This window comes from Schistocerca nitens, chromosome 9 (genome assembly GCF_023898315.1).
Source record: "Schistocerca nitens isolate TAMUIC-IGC-003100 chromosome 9, iqSchNite1.1, whole genome shotgun sequence".
In the NCBI taxonomy this organism is placed as follows: domain Eukaryota; kingdom Metazoa; phylum Arthropoda; class Insecta; order Orthoptera; family Acrididae; genus Schistocerca; species Schistocerca nitens.
Window position 1 is genome coordinate 284374041 of NC_064622.1, and position 16660 is coordinate 284390700.

The 16660-nt window shown below is 44.5% G+C and overlaps 1 protein-coding gene and 1 pseudogene across 3 annotated transcripts in view; one reads left to right on the plus strand and one right to left on the minus strand.

The window, feature by feature from the left end:
• The window catches only part of LOC126203412 (alpha-tocopherol transfer protein-like), a 341643-nt gene that overhangs the window by 191994 nt on the left and 132989 nt on the right, over positions 1 to 16660 (plus strand). The window lies entirely within an intron of this gene.
• Positions 13295 to 13412, minus strand: LOC126204629 (5S ribosomal RNA; annotated as a pseudogene).

A 16660-nucleotide genomic window follows, 5' to 3' on the forward strand; every position in this document is an offset into this window, starting at 1 on the left:
AATTTCGGTTGCGCGTTTACTTTCAGTTCCAAATGTGCTGTATAGTTCTTAGCGCAACCAAGGCCCGGCGCAAAAATGTCTGCAAATTCTTCACATAGACTAGAAACACTGGCGGAAGGCACAGTCTGATTCACTGATAGGACCTGATTGACTATAGACAAGTTAAACAACTGACATAAATCTAAACCAAACAAGTTCACTGCAGTAGAAGAACGAAGAACGTAAAATGACACAAGTTTTGTTTGTCCCTTGTATGTTGCAAGAAGGGTGCACTGTCCTAACACAGGGATATGCTGTCCTGAATAATTAGTGAGCTGAACATTTGCGGCACGCAACGGAGGGTTGCCCAGTTGTTTGTACGTGTCGTGATTGATCAACGAAACTGCAGCTCCGGTATCGAGCTGGAATGGTATCACTTTGCCTTCAAGGACCAAGTCTACAAAAAGTTTATTGTCCTGCTGACGACAAGAGCGACTTTCTCGTGCAATTGGAATTGATACTGGTACAGAAGCACCTGTGACTGGACGAGATTTCCGGCGACGTCGACGCACACTATTTGTGGGACGAACACAGTCACTGGTAGAGAAAGTGGCACTGGACGGAGTGGAATTAACTACATGAATGTCCATGGGCGAAGGTTCACGAGCCTGATTGTCCATGGTTCGATTCCGGCGCGAAGCAAAGGGCCTGGAATGGTTGTGATTGTCTGATCGGAGCTTTTTCTGGCAAACACTTTGAACATGTCCTTTCCTATGACAGTAAAAGCAAATAGCTTGGCGTGACGGGCAATTGTCACGCGAATGTCTAGTTGCACACCGCGGACATGATTTCACTGCATTTGCTCACTTACGCGGCACACGTGGAGAGCTAGGCGGCAGTTGCGCGGACGAGCGCGAGGGCTGTTTATCGTTCCATGCAGCGCGCCCGGCGGGCCGGTTAATGTGACACACGGCTGGCGAAGTTTCAAATGATTCCTGTGCAAAGTCAAGTATGTCTTGCCTATCTAATATGTCTATTACTTGCTGAAGGGAGGGATTAACTAGTTTCAAAATCTGTTCCCGTATACGAACATCAGAAACGTTCTGTGCAATTGCATCATGTACCATTGTATCTGAATAAGGGAGTCCACATTCACACTCAAAAGCACAATCCCTAGTAAGTCCTTGCAATGTTGCAACCCACTCCCTATTAGTCTGACCGGCCATACGTTTTGTACGAAAGAACGTATACCTTTTTGCAACGACATTTACTGTTTCTTTGAAATAGGCATCTAACGCCGACAAAATTTCTTCGTAGGACAGAGTCGCTACGTCGCTGTGGGGAAACAATTTCACTATCACACGGTAGGTGGACACACCTACACAGGCCAATAAAAAAGGCTGCCGCTCGTTACCTTGAATTCTGTAGGCGGCGAGATGGATTCCAAATTGGCGTGACCACTCCGTCCAGGATTCCATAGCCGGGTCAAATGGCCGGAACGGGGGTGCAACAGCATGTTGTGGCTGCGGTAGCGGTGAAGCGGCGGCTGCCGCATCGTTTTGCAGTGCACGTTGACCCTGGACGAGCTGTCCAAGGGCATCCAATAACGCCTGCGTCTGCCGATTCTGCAAGCGATAAAACTCGGACAGTACATCTGGAGATTGTGGCGAAGCCATGACACAAGCAAATGTAAGCAAAGCAAGTATAAAGAAGAAGACCGCTTTTACTTCCGTCGCCAACTGTTGTGGCGTAACAAGACAGCCACGCCACTCGGAAGTAGCCGAAAGGCACGCGTTAACTCACGCAGGCTAGTAGATAGGTCTGAAACAGGATACGTAATGAATGCTATAAAGAAAAGTACGTAGCTTCTGGAATACTTAACTTTAATCCATCCTTGTCGAATGCACATGTTTTGTTTGCAGTTGTTAGTTCAGGCTGCCACCGTACTTGCTGCGCTGGCATCGTTTGTTGTTGTTGGGGCCTTCAGTCCAAAGACTGGCTTGATGCAGCTCTCCATCCTGCTCTACCCTGTGCAAGCCTCTTCATCTCCGAGCAAGGCGCCATTAGCATTACATAGCTTGTATCTAAAGAGTCTCACTTGTATCGCTCTTGACGATACAAGTGAGACTCTTTAGATACAAGCTATGTAATGCTAATGGCGCCTTGCTAGGTCATAGCCATTGACTTAGCTGAAGGCTATTCTAACTATCTGCTCTGCAAATGAGCGAGGCTTCGTCAGTGTGCATCGCTAGCTACGTCGTCCGTACAACTGGGGCGAGTGCTAGTCCGTCTCTCGAGACCTGCCGTGTGGTGGCGCTCGGTCTGCGATCACTGACAGTGGCGACACGCGGGTCCGACATGTACTAATGGACCGCGGCCAATTTAAAGCTACCACCTAGCAAGTGTGGTGTCTGGCGGTGACACCAAACCCATTCCAGGCGTTGCCTTACCCACCTGTTACACGTACCACATTATAATGGCATACACCTTCCACCCGCCTCCAACAACGCAGCGCGCATTACTAAGTCGTTCCTCTCGAGGTACATAGAGAACGTAAGTTATGTGTTGCGATTATCAGCTCATGTAGTTATCCGCGAGCGACCATTACTAGCCAAATCTCGGGTGTCTTAAGTCTCACAATAGCGGCTGAATGTTCGAATAGCGTCGCTGTGGTGTACGCCAGATCGGCTGGCAACTTTTTACGGTAAAGGCAAATGCGCGCACGGGCTAAGTCTGAAATAACCATATAGCAATGGTGCAGACCGCATTGTCCCTTTCAGCGATCGGAGACACAGTGCTCTCTCTTAAATTGCACTCAGAGTGCTGGTTTCCTTTCACCTCCATTACACTACTGGGTGTACAAAAGAAAGCGAGATTATTTTTTTTAAAAAAAAAAGTACATATTGTGCAAGTCAAAAGGGCGGCGCAAAACATTTTTTTAACAATTTACATTGCCCGTCAAAAAAGTTCCAAGACTGATTTCATTCCTGACACATAAGCGACGTCATGTGTCAGGAATAAAATCAGCCTTGTAGCTTTTTGAACGGGCAGTGTAAACAGCTAAAAAAAAAGTTTTGCGTCACCCTTTTGACTTGCTCAATTAAGCGACGTCATGGCAGTTATAAGAACCGGGGGGCCAAAAGCGAAGCAATCTGTATACTGAGCAAGCAGTGAAAGAAACAAAAGAAAAATTTGGCGTAGGAATTTAAGTCCATGAGAAGAAATAAAATCTCTGAGGATTGCCGATGGCATTATAATTCTGTCAGAGACAGCAAAGAACTTCGAAGAACAGTTGAACGAAATGGACAGTATCTTGAAAGAAGGATATAAGATGAGCATCAACAAAAGCAAAGCGAGGATAATGAAATGTAGTCGAATTAAATCAGATGATGCTGAGGGAATTCGATTAGGAAACGAGAAACTTATAGTAGATGAGTTTCGCTATTTGGGAAGCAAAATAACTGATGAGATCGATAAGGGCAGATATAAAATGTAGACTGGCAATGGCTAGAAAAGCGTTTCTAAAGAAGAGAAATTTGTTAACATCGAGTATAGATTTGAGTGTCAGGAAGACTTTTGTGAAAGTATTTGTATGGAGTGTAACATTTTATGTAAGTGAAAGATGGAGGATAAACAGTTTAGACAAGAAGAGAATAGAAGCTTTTGAGATGTCGTGCTACAAAAAAATGCTGAAGATTAGGTAGGTAGGTCACGTAACTTATGAGGAGGTACTGAATAGAAATAGGGAGAAGAGAAATTTGTGGTGCAACCTGGCTAAAAGAAGGGATCGGTTGGTAGGAGACATTCTCAGGCATCAAGGGATCACCAATTTATTACTGGAGGGAAGCGCGGGAGGTAAAAATCGTAGAGGGAGACCAAGAGGCGAATACAGATCGAGAAGATTCAGAACGATGTAGGTTCCAGTAGTTACTCGGGGATGAAGAGGCTTGCACAGGGTAGAGCAGGATGGGGAGCTGCATCAAACCAGTCTTTGGACTGAAGGCCACAACAACAACAATCGATGCCAGCGCAGTAAGTACGGTGGCAGCCTGAACTAACAACTGCAAACAAAACATGTGCATTCGACAAGTCAGTTGTAAACAGACAGTGTGAAGCAGTCAACTTACTGCCGTAGCACGTCAACGTTCCCGTGCCACATACCCCAATGAAGCAACATCTCCAAATCAAGTGTTCAAGACACTTCAAAACGTTTTGAAGAAGACAAAGGTATGTGCAAGATTTTTCCCTCTCACTTTGACTCCTGAAGAAAAAGTATGATGCATTGACGCCTATGCGACTTGATTGGAACACAAAACAGTTCTCATCTGGAAAAAATAATCACGTGTGATGAGACTTGGTGTCATCAGTACGAGCCTACCATAAAACGTAACAATGCAGAAACTCACATGAAGCGTCAACACTTTGGTGACATAACCGCCATTCAAGCCAATGTGACGTTCCAGATGAACAACGCCCCAAAGGAGCAGTCTTCTGAGAGTTTCACATTGTTGTATGAGCATTTTGTACGTTGAAATCAGGTGGGAGGTGAAATGGGGCGGAGACTATGTTGAACACCTGGAGCATTAAAACCACCATCTTAATTTTCCTCTTTTTTGTTAATCCGGGTTGGAATGTTTTTAGACTGACGGGGTATGTCTCATTTTTTTTATTTCAATTTTCAAAAAGATGTGTATTACAAATTGCATCTTCAAACATAATGCGGAAACATCTATTTAATTCACCGATTTTATTAAGAAAAATAAAGGTTTTACACTGCAGTGTAAAGTTATGTGTAGAGCCTAATTCAATACTGTAAGAATTCTCTTAATAAAACTGCCTTCAGCCAGAGCACTCGTCGAGTTTGTCCGTTTCCTACACGTTCTACCATAAGAATCCTGCGAAATAGCAGCGCTATTACAAAAGCCATTGTACTGCTATTATTCTCTGTAACACTACTGAGCATATTGATTGCACTCGCTCAATATGATATTCACTTTGGCGTAATTTAAAATACCCTAATTGAGCTTCCTTGCAAATAAATCGTACAATAAAATAAACCAGTTAAAAACTCATAATAAAAGAAGAAAATTGTGACAAACATGACTGAGCGTATGGGGTGTTCAAAAGTGTATCAAGACGTATGAGGTACAAGACTTCGGATGTTTTGGAAAGTTAATTACCTTTTTATAAATGAAGAGCCCAAAGCTTTGGAAGTTCTATGCTGCAACATCCCCAATTTTGTGCTTTTAATTCATCAATATGAAGTTGTCCTACCAAGCAGCGACGAAATCAGTTAACATTAACTAACAATTCTTTACACACAGTTTTAATCGCCCAGTTTGTGAACAGAAGATATCCTGTATCAAGGAAAGCTATTATATTCAAACTTAGAATACGGTCAAGAATTATGCAGAAAATCGCTATCAAATTTTAAAACGTTACTGTGTCACTGTAATAAAAGACTTCATGTCTTGTACACCTTGAAGGTCGTATTTATTTCGGAAATCCTCGGAAAAGCAGCGTCAATTAATGGACTGCGAAATCCCAAGAGAACGATCTTCCGAAAGAGAAATGATCTACTGCTTCTCGTTTCTACGCCTTTAGTAGGCACGGTCTGTTTTTATGTAAGTTGTGAAATTCCAGATAAAGTGAGGTGGATGACGCTGTTATCGACGAGGTATGTTGTCTTCCAAATAACAACTCTTCCTGACAAAAAGTGACGGAGGTTACGTCTTGGTTTTACGACACAGGATGACGTTTAACACCACAAGGAAAAATATTTTTCTCCATCCGTCCCTGCGGCTGTCTCCGGAGAATACGAGCGCACACATAGTCACACAGATGAAGGAGAGCGACGTGATAATAACACAGAGGCAATGAAGAAAGTACAGGACATAAAGTATGTAGGTAACACAAGGGGACTGTCGCGCTCTTAAGTTATCGTCTACAAATTACAGTTCAACGGTACAGCATGGCGTCATTATTGTACTATTACACGATTGCAGAACATTACCGGAAGCAGTCACAGCCGTTAAATATCTGTGAGTATGTCTACGGAGCAATTTAAAGTGGAACGACCACAGTTAACCAATCGCAAGGAAGGCAGTTACGAGACTGAAATTGATTGGAAGCATCCTCAGGACGCGTAGTCCAGCCTCAAAATATGTAGCTTAAAACACACTCATTTGATTAATATCTAAGTATTCCTTGTCAGTCTGAGGCCAAAACCAAATAGGATAAATAAAGGAAAGGAGAAAATCCAAAGAAGAACAGCGCATTTCGCGACAGGTTCTTTTAATAAGCGCGAAAGCGTAGCAAAGAAGCTCATCCAGCTGTAGTAGAGGACGTTACAAGACAGGCGTTATGCATCGTAGTGTCGTTAACTGCAAAATTGCGAGGGCTAAGTTCCTAGATGAGTCAACCATTGCATTGCTTCATCGTGCGTATTGGTGATGAAAAGCCCATGGAGGTCAAATTAGAAAGACTGGAGTACACACGGAGGCATACCAACAATCTCTTCCCGTAAACCATTTGAGACTGGATCACGAAAGGGGACAAGTGAGAATGGTATAGAAATTATTCTCCCTCACACATCATAGGAAAGTATATGGAGTACAGATATGCATCTGTATGATTTGCGATAGTCAGTAACACAGAGAAAGAGGCGATTGTACGCGGTGAAACCTCATTCACCGTGCTGGACGCGAGGGAAGCTTTCACAACAGGATTTTGAAAACTGACAAGTCTACAAGAATCCCCACTTGCCAGACTCGTTGGCCCCGTTCGCAGGTAACGAGACTGGCCAGTTTCTGACCGACCTCCTCGTCTCGTTATGCTGTTGTCCTTCTATAGAGGCGTGCGGCTGGTGGTGTGAGCCTCCCCTCCCCCCCTCTCCGCCCCCTATCTGAGATACTGTCCCAGACAGTACAGTTACCGTTACATGCAATTTTCGCTCTTATTCTGCACTCATCACCAGTTTCTTGCCAACACAGCTTCCCAACATTACTCTGAAGCGTTTATAAGCAAACGCGTAGTACTTCTCGTAACTGGTGTACCACAAAATCGCTGGAAATACTGTCGCCAGCTTCGTTTTGACCCGTGAGACAGGTTTAAACATACGATATTGCCAAGCGACGATATTGCCAAGCGAATTTCAAGTACAACGTTCGACCTTTACGGGAATATACATAATGGATGTACGAGTACAGGTAGTAGACGAATGGTTGACGACATGTGGAAGTTTGGGTCTGGCCGTGATTCGTGCACGGATAGCCAAATGATAAAGAGACCTCTCGTGATAAGCGGGAAATTCGGATTTGAGACTCGGCATACATTTTCATCGTCGTTATTCCATTCTGCAGCTGTAGGTTGTTCTTACTCGAAATTGCGTATTCATTTAAGGTTTAAAATAGTCATGACATCCATGCCAAGAATAAATACACTGTAGGAATTCAAACAGGTACGAAATTACAAAAAGGTAGGAAATTAAGGCGGTGGGATAAGTTGAAGGGGCTACAAATTACTGAGAGTTTTAGGAGGAGGATTAGGCAACATTTGACAGAAACAAGAGAGAGGAATACAGCAGGAGACGAATGGGTAGCTTTGAAAGATATAGTGAAGGCAGCAGAGGATCAAATAGACACAAAGACAAAACCCAGTAGCAACCACTGAATATGAGAAATTACATTTAATTGACGAAAGAGGAAAATTTAAAACTGTAGCAAATGAGGCAGGCTAAAGGGACGTCTAAAAATGATACTGACAGAAAATGCAAAATGACTAAGCAGCAGTATCTACAGAACAAATCAACGTTGTAGAAGCCTGCTTGACCAAGGTAAAGCCAAATGCCGTTTATAGGAAAATTAAAGAAACCTTTGTAGAAAGGATAAGAAGCTGTCTCAATATTAAGAACTCAACTAGCAACCCAGTAATATGCAATGAAGGGAAAGATGGAACGTGGATTGAATCTACAGAAAGGAGGTGCAGGGTAATAAATTTGAATGTAGAAATGAAGTAGATGAAGATGAGATGGGAGATATGATTCTGCGAGAAGAATTTGATAGCCCACTGACAGAGCTAAGTGGTAAGAAGTAGACAACATTCCCTCGGAATTACTGAGAAAGACAGCCGTGCCAAAACTATTCCACATGGTGTCCAAAAAATACGAATCAGGCGAAATACCCTTAGACTTCATGAATAATGTAATAATTCCTATTCAGAAGATAGAAAGTGCTGAAAAGTGTAAACTTTACCGAATTACCAGTTTAAAAAGTTATGTGTGCAAAATATTTACACAAATTATTTACGGAAGAGTTGGAAAAAACGACAGCAGCTGACCTCGAGGAAGATCAGTTTGAATTCTGGAGAAATGTAGGAACAGACAACGCAATACTGACCCTAAGACGTACCCTGTAAGATAAGTAGCACTCTGTTACCTCAGCAAACGATTTCACATAGTATCAACATTGTTAAAGCAGGAGCTTAGCAGCAGACGTAACAAGAGTCGTAATCTAAATAAAAAAGACAACTTACAATATTTTATAAAACTGGTACAAACCGAATTCGGTAACGATCAATTTAGGTTTCGGAGAAAAGTAGTAACACGTTAGGCAATACTGACCATAACACGTATCTTAGAAGATAAGTTGCAGAAAGCTAAACCTCCGTTTGTAGCATTTGCAGATTGAGCGACTTCCTTTCTCAGCGTTGTCTCAACTACACTACTGGCCATTAAAATTGCTACATCACGGAGATGATGTACTATAGACGCGAAATTTAACCGACAGGAAGAAGATGCTGTAATATGCGAATGATTAGCTTTTCAGAGCATTCACACAAGATTGGCGCCGGTGGCGACACCTACAACGAGCTGACATGAGGAAAGTTTCCAACCGATTTCTCATACACAAACAGTAGTTGACTGGCGTTGCCTGGTGAAACGTTATTGTGATGCATCGTGTAAGGAGGAGAAATGCGTACCATCACGTTTCCGACTTTGATAAACGTCGGATTGTAGCCTATCGCGATTGCGGTGTATCGTATCGCGACATTGCTGCTCGCATTGGTCGAGATCCAATGACTGTTAGCAGAATATGGAATCGGTGGGTTCAGGAGGGTAATACGGAACGCCGTGCTGGATCCCAACGGCCTCGTATCACTAGCAGTCGAGATGACAGGCATCTTATCCGCATGGCTGTAACGGATCGTGCAGCCATGTCTCGATCCCTGAATCAACATATGGGGACGTTTGCAGCAGCATGGACTATCAGCTCGGAGTCCCTGGCTGTGGTTACCCTTGACGCTGCATCACAGACAGGAGTGCCTGCGATGGTGTACTCAACGACGAACCTGGGTGCACGAATCGCAAAACGTCATTTTTCGGATGAATCCAGGTTCTGTTTACAGCATCGTGATGGTCGCATCCGTGTTTGGCGAAATCGCGGTGAACGCACATTGGAAGCGTGTATTCGTCATCGCCATACTGGCGTATCACCCGGCGTGATGGTATTGGGTGCCATTGGTTACACGTCTCGGTCACCTCTTGTTCGCATTGACGGCACTTTGAACAGTGGACGTTACATTTCAGATGTGTTACGACCCGTGGCTCTACCCTTCATTCGATGCCTGCGAAACCCTACATTTCAGCAGAATAGTGCACGACCGCATGTTGCAGATCCTGTAGGGGCCTTTCTGGATACAGGAAATGTTCGACTGCTGCCCTGGGAAGCACATTCTCCAGATCTCTCACCAATTGAAAACGTCTGGTCAATGGTGGCCGAGCAATTGGCTCGTCACAATATGCCAGTGACTACTCTTGATGAACTGTGGTATCTTGTTGAAGCTGCATGGGCAACTGTGCCTGTACACGCCATCCAAGCTCTGTTTGACTCAATGCCCAGGTGTATCAAGGCCGTTATTACGGCCAGAGGTGGTTGCTCTGGGTACTGATTTTCGGGATCTATGCACCCAAACTGCGTGAAAATGTAATCACATGTGAGTTCTAGTATAATATATTTGTCCAATGAATACCCGTTTATCATCTGCATTTATTCTTGGTGTAGCAATTTTGATGGCCAGTTTTGTACACTCTTATAAATTTTGGAGGTAGGAAGGATAAAATGTAATGAGCAATAGGCTATTTACAACTTGTGCAGAAGCCAGCACTATGCGACTTAAGTTCTGAGGTCATCAGTCGCCTAGAACTTAGAACTAATTAAACCTAACTAACCTAAGGACATCATACACATCCATGCCCGAGGCAGGATTCGAACCTGCGACCGTAGCGGTCGCTCGGCTCCAGACTGTAGCGCCTAGAACCGCAAGGCCACTCCGGCCGACAAGCCAGAATGCATTCATGAGAGTCGAAATAAATGGAATGGAAGCAGTGACTGTAAAGGGTGTGAGATAGGATTGTAGCGTCTCCCCGTTGTTATTCAGTCTGTACGTTGAACGAGCACTAAAGGAACAAGCCAAACAGAAATTTAGAAAGGCATTTAAATGTCAGAGTGAAGAAATGAAAACCTTAAGGTTTGCTGACGAGACTGTAATTCTGTCACAGATGGTAAATGAGTGACTGCATTTCAAAATACAGGGTGATTCAAAAAGAATACCACAACTTTAAAAATGTGTATTTAATGAAAGAAACATAATATAACCTTCTGTTATACATCATTACAAAGAGTATTTAAAAAGACTTTTTTTTTCACTCAAAAACAAGTTCAGAGATGTTCAATATGGCTCCCTCCAGACACTCGAGCAATATCAACCCGATACTCCAACTCGTTCCACACTCTCTGTAGAATATCAGGCGTAACAGTTTGGATAGCTGCTGTTATTTCTCGTTTCAAATCATCAATGGTGGCTGGGAGAGGTGGCCGAAACACCATATCCTTAACATACCCCCATAAGAAAAAATTGCAGGGGGTGAGATCAGGGCTTCTTGGAGGCCAGTGATGAAGTGCTCTGTCACGGGCTGCCTGGCGGCCGATCCATCGCCTCAGGTAGTTGACGTTCAGGTAGTTACGGACAGATAAGTGCCAATGTGGTGGCGCTCCATCCTGCTGAAATATGAATTGTTGTGCTTCTTGTTCGAGCTGAGGGAACAGCCAATTCTCTAACATCTCCAGATACTGTAGTCCAGTTACAGTAGCACCTTCGAAGAAAAAGGGACCAAAAACTTTATTGGCTGAAATGGCACAGAAAACGTTCACCTTAGGCGAGTCACGTTCATACTGAGTTGTTTCCCGCGGATTCTCAGTGCCCCATATACAGACATTGTGACGGTTGACTTTCCCGTTAGTGTGGAAAGTTGCTTTATCACTAAACACAATCTTTGAAACGAAAGATTCATCTGTTTCCATTTGAGCAAGGATAAAATCACAGAAATCGATTCTTTTAATCTTATCAGCTGCAGACAGTGCTTGAACCAATTTCAGACGATAAGGTTTCATAACTAACCTTTTTCGTAGGAATCTCCATACTGTTGATTGTGGAATTTGCAGCTCTCTGCTAGCTCTGCGAGTCGATTTTCCTGGGCTGCGAACAAATGCTTGCTGGATGCGTGCTACATTTTCATCACCCGTTCTCGGCCGTCCAGAACTTTTCCCTTTGCACAAACACGCATCCTCTGTAAATTGTTTATACCAACGTTTAATACACCACCTATCAGGAGGTTTAACACCATACTTCGTTCGAAATGCACGCTGAACAACTGTCGTCGATTCACTCCTGCCGTACTCAATAACACAAAAAGCTTTCTGTTGAGCGGTCGCCATCTTAGCATCAACTGACGCTGACGCCTAGTCAACAGCGCCTCAAGCGAACAAATGTACAACTAAATGAAACTTTATAGCTCCCTTAATTCGCCGACAGATAGTGCTTAGCTCTGCCTTGTGTCGTTGCAGAGTTTTAAATTCCTAAAGTTGTGGTATTCTTTTTGAATCGCCCTGTATTCTACCAATGAACCGACGCCTGCCACCTGCCTTACCTACTACTGAGCCGATGTGACTATTTCAGTTGCTGTACCTAAAAAGTGTTATTCGCAAGTATTTGTATGAGTTGACCGAGTGTAATTGCAACTAGCTGGCACTCTACACAGGGGACAACGGTTTTCTTCGTTTTGTGAAAGACACAATTTAACTTTTCTGAACATTTAAAGCAAGTTTCTATCGTCACACTGCTTTGATATCTCATTATGATCTGAATGACATTTGTACAGGACGCCATTTTAGATGACTACATCATCTGCGGAAAGCTTGAGGTCACTATTAACATTGTCTGCCAGGCCATTAACAGGCAACATGAACAGCGAGGCTTTCAACACACATCCCTGGAGTACACCTGATATAACTTCTACGTATGCCGATGACTGCCCAAAATAACATACTGCGTCCTCCGTGCTAGAAGTTCTCAGTTCAGCCACCGGAAGAAGTGGCTTATCTTCCACCACTTTTGTTCAGATGAAAAACTTCAAATGCGCCACGGGTTGGGTGTTGTCTCAGGCAACAGAAATTAATGCAGAGGGAGAGAGACGATAAATATGAACGCTGATTATGTAGAGAACTAATAAAAAGGTACAATTTCAAGAAATTTCTAAGAAATTTGTTTCGACTGTTACAGCATTATATTTATAACTCTGCTTGCTATTATCTACATAAAGAAGTCCATTACAGGGAAGGGGGTGGAGAAGAGGAGAGGACTGCAAGCAGTGAGCCTACCTGGACACTCATCAACAGCAAATCACGAGTTGCAGAAAGCAGTTGTCATTGGACTGGCTAGAGGAAAGGTCACAGACATATAAAATCAAAGGCAGTCACTACGCACTAATTCATCCCAAAATTCCAGGAGTACCAGAGTATAATAAGAGAAAGACATCGAAGGGCTTCGCGGCATTTATAGCACGCCTGAAATTTAATCGTTCAACAAAGATCTCTAACCGCGCAACAAAAGCGCCACCCCTCTATGTGTTTGTGGTGGGGAAGAAGATCCAATACATTCCTACGATATCGTCGGATCACATATCACATAAACATACTTGCAAGTAATCTTCAGGCTCTTCTTAATCAGTTCCCAAGCAGCCACCAAACCTTGTTAGCATCCAACGATGTAAACTCCGTCCGAACAGGCCATGAAGGCCCAACGGTACCGACCGGCCGCCGTGTCATCCTCAGCCACAGGCATCACTGGATGCGGATATGGAGGGGCATGTGGTCAGCACACCGCTGTCCCGACCGCTGTCAGTTTTCGTGACCGGAGCCGCTACTTCTCAGTCAAGTAGCTCCTCAGTTTGCCTCACAAGGGCTGAGTGCACCACGCTTGCCAACAGCGCCGGACAGAACGGATGGTCACCCATCTAAGTGCTAGCCCAGCCCGACAGCGCTTAACTTCGGTAATCTGACGGGAACCGGTGTTACCACTGCGGCAAGGCCGTTGGCATCCAACGATGTAGCAATGCGTAAAATACTGTACGAGTTGGTCAACATCCCGATTGGTGCGCTGCTGATCTAATGCTCTTGGTAATTAGGATGCTAGGGGGAAGACCAAAGCACAATTAACTGACTACATTCCCACGTGCTGCTCAGCAGGATGTGAAACGGGCAGTCTATAAATGTATGTCACTATGTACCTCCTATACGAATGTGTCTGAATACTGGTATACTTACGCTGAGGTGACAAATGTCATGGTATAAAAGGGCAGTGCACTGGCGAAACTGTCATTTGTACTCAGGTGATCGATGTGAAAAGATTTCCGTTGTGATTATGGCCGCACGACGGAAAGTAACAGACTTTGAACGTGGAATGGTTGTTGGAGCTAGACGCATGAGACATCCCATTTCGGAAACAGAAAGGGAATTCAATATCCCAATATCCACAGTGTCAAGAATATGCCCAGAATGCCACATTTCAGGCGCTACCTGTACCACGCAGTGGCCCATGGCCTTCACTTAACAACCTAGAGCAGCGCGTTTTGGTAGAGTTATGTGTGCTAACAGACAAGCAACACTATGTGAAATAACAGCAGAAATCAATGTGGACGTACGACGAACGTACCCGTTAGCATCGGCAGGGATGTGGCAGCAGACAACCGACGCGAGTGCCTTTGATAACCGTACGACATCGCCTGCAGCTCCTATTGGTTGATCCTAGACGACTGGAAACAGTGGCCTCGTCACGTGAGCCCGATTTCAGCTGGTAAGAGCTGCTGGTAGGGTTCGAGACGCCGCAAACCCCACGAAGCAAGGGACACAAGCTGTCCACGAGGCACTGTGCAAGCTGGGATGGTTCCATAATGGTGTGGCTATGTCCGCACGCATTGGACTGGGTCCTCTGGTCCGAATGAATCGACCATTTCCTGGAAATGGTTGTATTACACTGCTTGGAGACTATTCGCAGCCGTTCATAGACTTCTTGTTCCCAACATCGATGCTATTTTTATGGATGACAAAGCGTCATGTCACCGGGACACAGTTGTTCGCGATAGCTTTGAAAAACATTCTGGGAATTTGAGCGAATGATGTGGCCATCCGAATCCTTTTAACATGAATGACATCGAACATTTATGGGACATAGTGCACAAAATCTTGCGCAGGCAACACTGTCGCAGTTGTGAACGGCTATGGAGGCAGCATGGTTGAGTATTTCTGCAGGTGAGTTCCAGCGACATGTCGAGTCCTTCACACGTCGAGCTGCTGCACTGCGCCGTCAAAAGGAGGTACGACACGATGTTAGGAGGCATCCAATGACTTTTGTCACGCGAATGTATACATATGGCTGTAACAACCGAATCTAGTTCTTGTGTACTTGTCACGTTTTCTGTCAATTCTCTATCCGCAGATTTTGAAAGAACTCTTACAGGACATACAAATGAATATTTAACGCTAATTTAGATACATAATTCTTAGTATGGACTGAATTCGGACTATTCCAGATGTGCGAGAACTACGATTTATCATTTCTAATTCTGTAAGAGTAGAATTTTTACAGCTTACTACCTCTGTGTGTCCCTGTTACATTTTCGTCTTGCTTACTCGTTTCCGTGTATTGTGGACGTAAAATTTGTTGTTTTTCATTTTTTTTGTCGATATCCGCCCATTGTTAAGCCTATGTTGCTTCGTATCAGGGTACGACTTAAGCTAATGCATACTCTGCATTTTCGAAACAAACTGTTGTATAACATTTATAGCTCTGTGATGGCTTTATAGGCACGTTCGGAAAGCCAATAATTCTTTTTAAAAATCACGAGTGTGACAGTGGTGCATTGCAAAATAATGTTTGGTTTCACTTGCAGTTATTGTAAACAGTATGTAGTACACCTGTGTAGTTCATACACACTCACGGAAAAGAAAAGTGCTACAGCATGGAGTACCAGTCCGATATTAATCAAGCTTCGTGGAAAGCCCGCTCGGCTAGCCACGCGGTCTAACACGCTGCTTCCCGAGCGGGAAGGCTTGCCGGTCCCTGGTACGAATCCTCCTGGTGGATTGGTGTCGAGGTCCAGTGTTCCAGCCAGCCTGTGGATGGTTTTTAACGTGGTTTTCCATCTTCCTCGGGTTTTTAAGGTGGTTTTCCATCTACCTCGACGAATGCGGGCTGGTTGCCCTTATTCCGTCTCAGTTACACAACGCTGGACAAACATTGTCTCCACGTACGCGAACACCATAATTACTCTCCGTCGGAAGTTCGAGTCCTCCCTTAGCATAAGTAGTGCGTAAGCTTAGGGTCTGATGACCTCAACAGTTTGGTCCCAAAAGACCTTACCACAAATTCCCAAGTTTCCATAAATTCGTCTGGTATGAGACGTTCCCGAGGGGGGGGGGGGGGGGGAGTCCATTAGAGGGGGCCGAGCCGCGTAATACCCTGGGTTCGGTGTGGGGTGGCGGTGGAGTGGGTGGACTGCTGTGGCCTGTTGTGGGATTGCGAACCACTGAAGGCTACGGCGGGATGAAACCTCTCCGTCGTTTCTGATCCCCGGTTTAAATACACACTTCACAAGCTTTGTGTAAATTTTGATCTGATATTGTTGTTGTGGTCTTCAGTCCGAAGACTGTTTCGACGCAACTCTGCAGGCTACTTTATCCTGCGTGAGCCTCTTCATCTCTGAATGGCTACTGCTGCCCACATCCATCTGAACCTGCCCACTGTACTCGTCTCTTCGTCTCCCTCTAGGATTTTTAACCACCCACACTTCCCTCCACTGCTAAACTGACGATTGCTTGCTGTCTCAGAATGTGTCCTATCTACTGATTAGTTCTTTGTATGGATTTACACTACTGGCCATTAAAATTGCTACACCACGAAGATGTGCTACAGACGCGAAATTTAACCGACAGGAAGAAGATGCTGTGATATGCAAATGATTAGCTTTTCAGAGCATTCACACAAGGTTGGCGCCGGTGGCGACACCTACAACGTGCTGACATGAGGAAAGTTTCCAACCGATTTCTCATACACAAACAGCAGCTGACCGGCGTTGCCTGGTGAAACGTTGTTTTGATGCCTCGTGTAAGGAGGAGAAATGCGTACCATCACGTTTCCGACTTTGATAAAGGTCGGATTGTGGCCTATCGCGATTGCGGTTTATCGTATCGCGACACCGCTGCTCGTGTTGGTCGAGATCCAATGACTGTCAGCAGAATATGGAATCGGTGGGTTCAGGAGGGTAATACGGAACGCCGTGCTGCAT